Below are 12309 nucleotides of genomic sequence, written 5' to 3' on the forward strand. Positions count from 1 at the left end.
TCATTGCAACTAGATTTTCAAAAAACATTTAGTAGTATATAAGATAGATTTTTGTGTGAACATTGAAAATTAATGTTTTCTAATTCTAATCTCATATCACTCATCCTTAAAAAATGATCTTGATCCTCCCCACATTTATCATTTTCCACTTCCACTCTAAAATCTAAACCCCCATTTCCAATAATCATTGTGAACCGATGAAAATATTTCAAATTAATTGGTCTTTGATCCTCCCCACATTTATCATTTTCAAAATATTAACCCCCATTTCTAATAATCATTGTGAACTAGAATTAAACCCTCATTTCCAATAATCATTGTGAATCAATCAAAATATTTCAAATTGTGCATTGTAATAAAATATTTAAGAACCATCCCTAATATCTCGAATGAAAAAACACTTAACTAAATAAAATTTAAAGAAAAATCAAATCAAATTGTCTTTTATTAATAAATCAACACTTCACGAGGTGAAGTTTTCTTCTCCTAGTGTTTTGGTTAAGAGGTGGTGTTGTTGTGACCACCAAGGTTCAAACCCCTATTGGGCCATTGTGATCGCAAGGCTTGTACCTTCACATATCCAAGGTGCTCGAGGGTTTGAGTCTTAGCATTGTTATATGGAATTGGGGTCCCCAATTGTGACCTCCAATTTATAGCCCTACATCAAAAAGGTTTTATGTGGAGGCAGAGATCAAAAAGTTTTCATGTTGAGCCAAAAGGCATTGTCATCATCTATCACATTTAAAAATTAGATCCATTATGCTCAAGGATTTGAGTTTTAACATTGTTATATAAAAATAAGGTCCGACCAAAAACCTCCAATTTTTAATCCTAGATCATAAAGAAGTCCTAGAGTCATATAGAACAATAGGTTATTAACATAGGTCAAAAAGATTTTATGTGAAGCTAGAACAAATTGACATCATCTAACACATTTGAAAACGATTTGAAATCATCTAACCCATTTGAAAACAATTTGACATCATCTCAAACATTTGAAAAAGGTATTTTTAGTTTAGTACCATAAGCCTCCACTTAAGTAGAGGAAGCTTCCAAAAATTGGCGTATGCCACTTTGAGTGGCCAAGACACGGTATGCTTTAGTAAAAGGCGAAAGAATAGTTCGCTCTGTCTTGACCACGCGGCTCCGTGACAGTATAACGTACATGCGGGACATTATATAGCATCTCCTTTACACCTTGCTATTGTCGAAGTAATGAATGTGGGACTAATAAATAAGAAACTGCAAATGGCATTTCTCAAAGCTGCGAGATTGAAAAGAAGAGAAACACAAGGGGGCGTGCTTAACATTTCGATTCAATTCTAACTCATCAGAAATGTCTGCGTTTTTCTTCTGCTTACAGAATGCGTCTATTTACAATGGTGAATCCATCCAGTTTGTCTGTGTACCCAAAATTACTTATCTTTTAGTTCCTGCGGGAATAGCTCAGTTGGAGAGCTTCAGACTGAAGATATGAAGGTGTGTCACTTTACATACGCATATACCCAAATCCATCAAGACTAATGTACTAATTTGGAAGATTAAAAGTTCGCTCTACCATGTAAGAAACTTTCTATGAAAATTATCCTTGAACCTTTACATTACAATATAACAATTTTACAAATGTCAGTATGAAGAGACATGTTCATAGCCTTGTCCATTTAAAGTATCACTATTAACCTGAGACTTGGCTATATTGTTATGAGGCAATACTTCAAAGCTAATTGTGTCTACTTTCTAAGAGTATATATTGAGTATATATTGTTATAAGGCAATACTTCAAAGCTAATTGTGTTTCGATATGCATTTTGTCAAAGAGTATAATTTATAATATCATTAAGCATAACTATTAGATCTTATATATGTCTTGCTTACGTCTTGCTTACGTCTTGGATATCATTTAAGCTAACTTAATTACATAAATAAGACAATATCAATGATTATACAACTTGATTAAGAGTTAAGATAGCCACAAGATACTCACAACCCTATCCACACTATAAAATTAAGGATATAACATGCTCCCTACACACAAGTGTCGTCCTAAATGATGACTAATTATTAAAGCTTCTACACAAAATCTTAATCATCCCTTATGACATATTGGACTAAAAATTCTTCTATCTTGTGAGTGTCCTCATCCTTGGATCCTTTTTGCATGTCTATAAAAAATGGATTTAAAATGGGTCTTCCCTGTACATCTATCTCAAAAAACATTATCTTTATTCATTTACATGCTAATCAACGCATTGCTTCAATTTATTTATACGTCTAAGTTCCCTTGCTTTCTGTGTGACTAGAGAGTAACTATTGTTGGTGTTGAATATGTATTGCTCTAACCTTTAGGTGTCCCTTCAAAAAAGATGTGAATGATGATAGATGGTGCCTAGCATTGATTAATTAATATGCTTAGGATCTCTATTGGGCTCAATAATCATTTTGGCCTATCCTTCAAAATAACTTAGGGATTTAGTGATGTAGGAATCTGTGACTACTACAAGTTTCCAATGACAATATTGGGCCATAACTCTGTCTATCCTTTTGATAATCATCTTTTTTGTTTTATGCAAGCTTACTATGTGTGGATGCTTTTCATGTGACCCCCTTAGTTCAACTATTTTACCATTTGAGTGAAACCACATAAATAGGTCCTAAAAGTTCATCTCAGTTATAATTAAGGTAGTGAATTATTAGACTCTCAAAACAATCCCTACTCCATCTAGGGGGTTAAGAAACATAGGAAAATCAAGCATGTAGTCTTCTATGATAAATTTAATATTATGGCTTCTCCATAAATAACTAATTGCACCTCCATTTATAATCCTAACCTAATATTTAATGCTTGGGTGAATGAAATAATTTAAATATGTTTTTAATTTATTGTTTATGAAGTTATGAGTGCTCCCTAAGTCAATTAATGTTTCTATCTTCTCTTATGTAAGGAGTGCCCAATATTTATGGGGGTACTAATACTTGATAGTATGCAATGATAGATAGTTAGTTGGACATATTTTGAATCTTTAATAACAACCACCACTACCTTTCCTCGTCATTTCTTCATATTGGCACCCTAAATCTAGAATAAATGCTTAATTCACTTATGTCCTTTACTATATTTACCATAATATTAAAACATAGAACTTTGGTCATTTCTTCTTTAATTTGTAATGGTGGGAAAATGATGAGTGATGGATCAAGAGGAAAACTACCCTTTCCCTCAAAGAGATGAGATTTTCACTATTGATTATCCTTCAAGCACTTTTCACCATTACATTAGGAAGAAGGGGATGAGATAATTTACTAGATTCAATCTCTCCACACAAAAATGATTGATTGAATTCTGAATGAATTGAGAATGTTAGGATGATCCCCCTTTAACTTGTTTGAAATGGAAAGGAAATTGATTGAATTATGTAATGCAAAAGTGACAAAGAATCGATTATAACTTGAGATCGGAATATGGGATGGAGTTGTGCACCTGGATCTGGCAATAAAATATCGAGACAAAGTCGCCCTACGAATTTGAAGAAAAGTTACTCGGATCGTGGTGGGAATGTACACAGTCCTCCGAAAAATCCGCGAAACGAAAAGGGTTTTTCCGCCTCTACAAATGAAGCCCGAATCTGAAAGTACAGTTGCGCACCTACAACCTACACACACAAAAAAGAGGAAAATGGGTTGGGATTGGGGGTTTACCTTTAGGTCAAACCCTAGTTTTGGAATTAACCAAGTAATGAAAGAAAGTACTTGCAAGTATATGTAAATGAAAGATTGAATTGTAAATCACCTCAAGGGAGGTTGTAGTAGCAATGTTGATAGAAATCCTTGTGTGGAATTGTATGTTGAAATCAATCTCCTCTTCAATAGTTGAATCCTTGACTTGAATGCAACACCTAGCCTTGAATGGAGACTTGAGAATGCTCAATGCTGGAAAAGAATGTTTGAATGCTCTTGAATGCTTGATCGCTTATGCAACATGACCTTATCGAAATTCCACTTATTGAACTTGTGCAAATGAGAGGACAAATGCCCCTTAAATACATGTTGGTGGATTTGAATTTCGTCATAGGTCGATATTGGGGGAGTTTCCCGTTCAAGGCACAACCCACAACGCATGCTCTAGGAAGGTTCCTGCCCCAAAATAGGGCAGAGACAAGGGCGCCATGCCCCTGTCCAGGAGGACAAGGGCGCAACGCCCTTGTCTAAGGGAGGATAGTGGCGCCACACCCCTGTCCAAGGGGGCGTAGTGGCACCACGCCCCTGTCCTACCCCTTTCTCCAGGGCAGAATGTGGTCAGGGTGATGTAGAGGCCAAGGAAGAAGCTATTTCTACAAGTCGAGCAATCTCTGGTCTCTAATAAGGCTAGAGGATTCTAGTTCACATGCGTGAGGACCTTAATGCAGTCAAAAATTTCTAGGGTCGTAATTTTATGACACTACATTTAGCCCCCACTTTAGAGGGAGTATAAGCGTACGCCAATAATGTTGGTAAAGTTCAAGAAAACAAGATTGAAATACTTCTATCACGTTAAGGAGGCAAGATGCACCAAGCCCCCAGTGGACTTAGGATCTTACGACTTTGATTGACAAAGTAAAAAGGAAGATCGAGAAGGGGCGAACCATGACTACAAGTAGCAAATTTCCCTTCACTATGAGTCATGAAAGCAAGGTTAAAAAGATTACAAAGCAAAACAAAGTTTGTTAAGTAATTCTAAGTATCACAAGAAGGAAAATATGAGCAGAGTGTATGTCCCAATGTTAAAGCGATCGCACGTGCCTTATCAGGGGCAATTTCTTTAAGGTAGGATACACCCAAGAGAGAGAAGGAAGCGAGCATGTTATCACAAGGATTTAGCCCCCAATCAAGGAATAAACCCATGGATAATGAACAAAAAACATGAGATAGTGTCGCTTTCCTTAGGGTCAGTATGTTGTATGATAACTCATGTATATCATGTATGTATATGCATATAATAGTCTTCATTCTCCAAAGAAGGACACTACCTTAGAAGAAAGAGAAGAGAAGATGTCTTTTGAGTAAACATGAAATAGACCAAGAAAAGATCTCAATGCTTTGCATCGTCCCCAAGTATACATCAAGGGAACAATAGAAGAACAGGGATACACATTGAAGAATGGTCACAAAAGAGAAAGAAAGAAGAGAGAGAGAAGATCTACAGTGCTAGTATCGCTAATCTAGCACGACATTCACCTCCCGATCTTGTTGATGACTATTTTGGGAAGGCAAGCAACATGCCAGAGGAGCGATATTGAGCACACAAGATGGAGCTATCACAAGGTCCAAACAAGGACTATGCTCATGTTGTAAGTCACTTTGTTTGATTCGAGGAGCTAGGATTAGGGTTTGTGAAAACTCATCTGATAAATGTTTGTCCACATCAACATACTCATACTCACTATCAGAAGCATTAGGAGTTGTATTGCCATTATGAATAACATTTTCACCCATTTCTTCATCAAAATTTAAAGAAAGAGGAGCAAGAACATGAATAAGAGTAAAACCATCACATGTTTTATGCAACTTATGATTTGGAGATGTTGGTTGAACATCTTTCTTAGAAGAAAAGGAAATGATGTCAATTGTCGGAGTCTGAGGAGATTGAGTATTTTGAGGGATAGCTTCACGAGCTTGAACACGGTGTCTTTGTCGGCATTCTCTCGCACAACAATTTCATCGAGTCTTAGTGAAAGTCTGAGAAGGAGGACGAACACTTTAAAAAGTAGGAACGTTTCCCTCCTTGATAGTAGAAGGTTTAGGTTGAGATATTTTTGGTTGAACAATAAGAGAAGCAAGCCTCTTCTCTCGATAAGAGGAAGGAGGTGGAACTACGCCATAGAAAGGAGGAATATTAGGTGTAGGGAGGAGACCAAGTCCATCATGAGGAGGAGGTATAGGTCTAACCTTAGGAGGAATATTGTTGTTCTCCTTAAGAGAAGGTAAAGTCACATCCATAGGAGTAGGTGGACATTTTTTCTTAGGAGGGAGATTAATTCTATCCGAGAGAGGAAGAAGCTCATCTTGAAGAATAATAGGAATGTCAAGTCGTAGCGATCTAGGTTGACTTAAGGATAATATCATATCGTTCTTCCATTTTTTATAAGATTGAAAAAGAGCATCGCTCCTCGATGGAAGAGATTGATCATAGTGTTCTTGTAAACAATTTTGCCAGCAATCATTGATCATAAGCAAAATTAGTACACAAGGTTTGAAATATTTTGACATGCATAAGAGGATCACCTTTTCCATTATAGAGTTCCAATTGAGGGATCTCCACGTGTTTAGGTGGCACAACTTTAACAATATCAAGAGAAAGTGGGCTCACAACATCAAAGGTGGGCACATTAAACCTGGATTGACTCATAGAAGCAATTTGTTGTTGTAAGGAAGACACGGTTTGAGCAAGATTGTTAATTGTCATCTTGGTAGAATTGATGGTAGAAATAGGTGATTGAGAAGGTGGTGTGATGTTGTGGAAAGAAAGCATGGGCTGAAAATAAGGTGGTGGGACATTATAATAAGTGGGCATTGGTGATGATTGGGTAGGAAAAGGGACACTTAAAGGAGGAATAAAGTTGTTGAAGGAATTTCCCCCTTGTGTCACATTGATTGGTTGAGGAATAATAGGAAGGAATAATAGGAATACTAATGGAAGGCATAGGTAATGATGGAGGATTAAATGAAGAAGAGGGATATCCCCCATGACCTATAGTTGTAGGAATGAAATTTTGAGTTGAAGTAGCCATGATGTTGGATGTGAAAGTAGGAATACCGGTCATAGGAATAGCCAAAGGAATAGAGGAATTAACTTGTATTGAAGGTTGTGAGTAACCTAGGGTTTCGACACAACTCCTGATAAGCATGACATTAGAAACAACAATTTGTGCAATGCCACGCAATATATCGATTATATTCTTCTTCATCATGAGATCCATCAATAGGCACCTGATTAGGATGAGAAGAATTGGCATGATCCTCATTAAATAAGTCACCCAAATTAGGCTCCATCTCCTTGGTAATTAAACCTTGGGAAGCCTTAATTCTAATACTTCGTCTAACGAGGATAGGATAGGTAGGACTAATAGTTTTAAAACTCATGCACTAGAGGGAAAATTTTGAATTGTAGAACAAAGCTTATAAAATTGAGCAATGCAAGCTGTAAGAAAATAATGATTACACAATTTGAACTTTGTTGGGGGAAGAGGATGACACAATTTCCAAAAATGAAAGGAAATTGGTATTTTAAAATTAGGGCCAAGGGAATACCACTTAATTTTAAAATTAATTTTTTTAAAATTAAGGCAAACAATTATTAACCTCATAATTTATTTATTTTAAATGAAAGTTGAAATGTTGAATTTTGAAGGCAATTTCGATTCTAGAGGGATCAAAAATCGATAAAATCAACCAATCTTTTGGATTTAAGCTATTAAATACAGTCATAATAGTCTCCCAAAATTTTGGGGAAAAAGTCGAGGACCATGGCAGGAACGCACATGGTCCGACCAACTTTTTTCGAAATTTTTCAGGGATGGATATTACGATGATTTTAAAGCTAACCCCCAAAAAATGGTGAATTTTATGATCTCTAGATGGACGAAATCAAGGCACAAAGGTGAAACTAGGACCCTATTAGGGTTTTGAAGAAAAAAGAGGAATTGAATTGCAATTTTGAAAAGGGTCAAACCTAATGAATAAGGACCCTTGGAAAATGTTTAAAAAGATGAATATAAATTAAATTGATTTGAAATTCACACAAAATCCAATTAATTGTAAAATCTAGGGTTTGATGACCTAACCACTTAATTTTGAAATTTGAATTTTGGAAAAAAGGGGGGAAATTGAAAATTTGAATTGTAGGATTGAAGAAAAATCTCAGAACAATCAGAAATCTGAAAATTAAATGGAAATCCAATTTTTGCACAAGTTCAAGATAATTTTTGAAAATTAGGATTTGAACAAGTAACCTCTTAATTTTGTAAATTTTAATGGCAAATTTAACAAGACAAAGAGGAAATTGAATTTGATAAACAAAGCAATTTTCAAATCTAAGATAACCACAAGCAATTTTTACAAATCACAAGTTCAATTTTAAATTTAAAAATATGGGTTTTGAATGATTTAACCACTAAGTTTGTAGAAAGTTGAAACTAGTAAATGAAAAATGTGCAATGTTGTTCAAAGGAAAGCATGCAAGATGTCGGGTTCACCAAAATGTAATGGTGGGAAAATGATGAGTGATATATCAAGAGGAAAAGTACCCTTTCCCTCAAAGAGAGATGAGACGTTCACAATTGTTTATCCATCAAGCACTTTTCACCATTGCATTAGGAAGAAGGGGATGAGATAATTCACTAGATTTAATCTATCCACACAAAGATGATAGATTGAATTCTGAATGAATTTAGAATGTTAGGATGATCCCCCTTTTCCTTGTTTGAAATGGAAAGGAAATTCACTGAATTATGTAGTGCAAAAGTGACAAAGAATCAATTTTAACTTGAGATCGGAATATGGGATGGATTTGTGCACCTGGATCTGGCAATAAAATGTTGAGAAGAAGTCGCCCTGCGAATTTGAGGAAAAGTTGTCTGGACCATGGCGGGAATGTACACGGTCCTCCAAAAAATCCACAAAACGAAAAGGGTTTTTCCGCCTCTGCAAATGAAGCCTGAATTTGAAAGTACAACTGTGCACCTACAACCTACACAAAGAAAAGAGAGGGACATGGGTTGGGATTGGGGGTTTTCCTTTAGGTCAAACCCTAGTTTTGGAATTAACCAAGTAATGAAAGAAAGTACTTGCAAGTAGATGTAAATGAAAGACTGAATTGTAAATCACCTCAAGGGAGGTTGTAGTAGCAATGTTGATAGAAATGATTGTATGGAATTGTATGTTGAAATCAAGCTCCTCTTCAATGGTTGAATCCTTGACTTGAATGCAACACCTAGCCTTGAATGGGACTTGAGAATGCTCAATGTTGGAAAAGAATGTTTGAATGCTTGAATGCTCTTGAATGCTTGATCACTTATGCAACATGACCTTATCAAAATTCCACTTATTGAACTTATGCAAATGAGATGACAAATGCCCCTTAAATACATGTTGGTGGATTTGAATTTTGTCACGGGCCAACATTGGGGTAGTTTCCCGCCCGAGGCACAACCAACAATGCATGCTCTAGGAAGGGTCCTGCCCCAATATAGGGCATGAACAGGGGTGCCACGCCCCTATCTAGGGAGGACAAGGGCACCATGCCTCTGTCCTACCTCTATCTCCATGGCAGAATTTGGTCGGGGTTATGTAGAGGACAAGGAATAAGTTATTTCTACAAGTCGAGCAATCTCCGATCTTCGATCAGGCTAGAGGATTCGAGTTCCCATGCATGAGGACCCTAATGCTGTCAAAAATTGCTAGGGTCGCAATTTTATGACACTACAGTTTGTTAAGGAAAAAATCTTGTCGGTTAAATGGATGATAGTAAAGGAGTCTTCCCATCTCTATTGCTAGTGAATTCCTCCCTTTAAGAACTTTTTTTCCTCTACATGTCAAGATAAAAAAACTCAACTAAATGACTTGGTGTAAACATGTTTTCTTCATATTGGATGTGATCTTGGAGGCCCCAAGAAATAAATCATTGAATTTTTATTTATGATTATGTTCACTTGCAATGATAGATTAGATAACACTATGTTCACTATATTAATACAATAGGCACAAGTACACATATTTATAATTATAACAATTTATAAAATATCAAACAAATTTAACAAAATAGTTGATTTTTTTTAATGTGCAATCTACATTGTGTTGGAAAAAGGTGCCTCAACCTTGTATTTCTAATGTTTGTATTTGTAATGAAATAACTTGCACAAGAGAATATTGAGTGCATGCAAAATTCATCTTCTATTAACAAGTATTCAATTAGAAAAAAGGGAAATCACGAATCCCTATCCTAATCAGAATTTAACAAACAATACAATGTAATAACACAATTAAGAAATAGGAATTATAAATCATCAAATCAAATCAAAACTCCCTATTCCGTGACTGCGTAGAACTTCCATTGCTCTTCTCCTCTTCGTGGTATGATGGCTCTCAGATATTGTGCTGGTAACCTGCAAGTGACACAAAGATTCAAAGTTCATGATTATTGAAAATGGAGATTGGATGCTCAATTTATAGAAAATTGGATGAGATTGAGTGTAAGGTGGAACAAAATGATCAAGAGGTGTGAACTCAGGTGAGCTCAAATGAAATTTGATAGTTGAACTGATGATTGTAGGAGTGAAACTCAATAGATTGAATAGATTAATTGAGTCAACTGATTGATGAAAGAGTTGGCTGAGGGAAGAAAAAGAATGATTGATGGAAATAAAGAAGATGACACAGAGAGCTTAATTTAGAAAAAGCTAACTCAAAGATGGAAATAAAGATTGGAGAGATAAATGATTTGATTAATTAATTGATTGAATTAATTAATTTAGCATGTGCTTGCATTTAGATTTAGATTATCAATTTAATCTTTGCATGAGATTTTATTCAAATAATTGAATTTATTAATTCAATTTAGCATTTGAATATATTTAGAACTTGACTTTGATTTTCAATTTGGTTTTTGAAATCATGCACATGTAATTGAATTTGGGAGAAATTAGAAGAATATGAAATTAAATGAAATTAGAATTTGGGGATTTGGAAATGGAAGAATTAATTAGTTAAATTAAATAATTCAAAGAAACTATTTATTTATTTAGAAATGGAATTTAATTAAATAATAAATATTATTCAATTTAAAGGATAAAATCACATTTACTTAAATAATAAATATTTAATTAATATTTAGAAGAGGGTTGAATGATTAGATGATTAGAGATAGAAATTCAGAATTAATTTATTTAAATAATAAAGATTATTTAAATTGGGGAATTAATCAAAATTAATTAAATAATAAATATTTAATTATTATTTAGAAAATGATTAAAATGATGAAATGATGATAGAATAAGAAAATAGAATAATTAGTAAGATGATGAGGAAATATGAAATTAGAAGAATATGATTAATTAACTTAATTAAATAATCAAAGAATTATTTAATCAATTAGAGGAATAATTAGCACATGATCAATGAGACATTTTTAGCTGTCTACATTTGCCCCTCTTTGAGACAATGTCAGCATGACGTTGTTTCAAAAAAAATTTAAAAAAATTTGCCCCAGTATGCCCCGGTGATACTTAGGGTTTAATGCCCCCTCGAGAGATTTTTTGTGCATTAAAGACATGAATGATCTCTCGAAAAAAAAAAGAATGTGAGATGAAAGATAGAAGAATGGTTAGAGATAGAGATAGGTGATGTGAATATGATATTGAGATAGAATATGAGATAATGAACCTTAAAATGAAATAGAATAATGTTAGATGATAGAAAATGATGAAGAAAGAGATAACGAGAAAAGAATCAACAAACTAGCAAAAGCAATAACAAATGGGAGAAATGGAGGGAACCGCATTTGCAAGGGGAAATTTGAATTCGAGAAATGGAGGGAATAGCAATGTTGGTTCCTCTGGGTCTGAATCCACTACAACTCAAGGACAAACATCTAATGATGAGGATGGAAGACAGGATGGGGACCCATGAACATGGGACCCTCCTCCCGATCCTGAAAAATTAAAAAATATGCAAGATTCTTGCCTCGAGGCGGTGCAAGTTGATACCGGAAATACCAAGGAGGGGCGAATACCTAAACCATGGAATAGCCTCTTCGCTAGACATGCCTCTGGTAAACCGACTGGTAAATCTTCTCTCCCCTTTGTGAAGGATATATCAGACAATAGAATAGGTAAACTTGCGATTGAGGTTCCTCATTTGGTTATTGACCATAGCAACTCTTTAATGACTCTTTCTCTGGTAGGGAAATTTGTCGGACCCCGACCTAATATTCAGGATGTTAGATCCTTTGCTAAAAGAAAATGGAGAATGAAAGGACAGGCTGAAGTTTCTGCCCTGCCACGGGGTTTTTTTGTGTTCTCTTTTTCATGCGGGGAAGATTTGGATGTAGTTCTAAGTGGAGGCCCATGGATGTTTGGTAAATCATCTCTTTCTATTAGAAAATGGACCCCTAACATGGAACTAAATGACTCCTTTTTTGAATATGCTCCGGTGTGGGTTAGATTGCCCGGTATACCATTGGAATACTGGGTGGAGGATGTTTTCTCAGGAATTGCTAATTCCTTTGGGGAGCTTATTGTGATAGACCCAATGACTACAGCTCACAAGAGACTAGTGTAT

The 12309-nt window shown here is 35.2% G+C and overlaps 1 non-coding gene across 1 annotated transcript; it reads right to left on the minus strand.

Moving 5' to 3' along the window:
* Positions 1 to 1027: 1027 nt before the first annotated feature.
* Positions 1028 to 1146, minus strand: LOC131860430 (U5 spliceosomal RNA). Its single transcript, XR_009359564.1, has one exon. It is a non-coding gene; the product is annotated as a U5 spliceosomal RNA (small nuclear RNA).
* Between the last annotated feature and the right edge of the window lie 11163 nt (positions 1147 to 12309).

Source organism: Cryptomeria japonica, chromosome 11 (assembly GCF_030272615.1).
Source record: "Cryptomeria japonica chromosome 11, Sugi_1.0, whole genome shotgun sequence".
Lineage (NCBI taxonomy): Eukaryota > Viridiplantae > Streptophyta > Pinopsida > Cupressales > Cupressaceae > Cryptomeria > Cryptomeria japonica.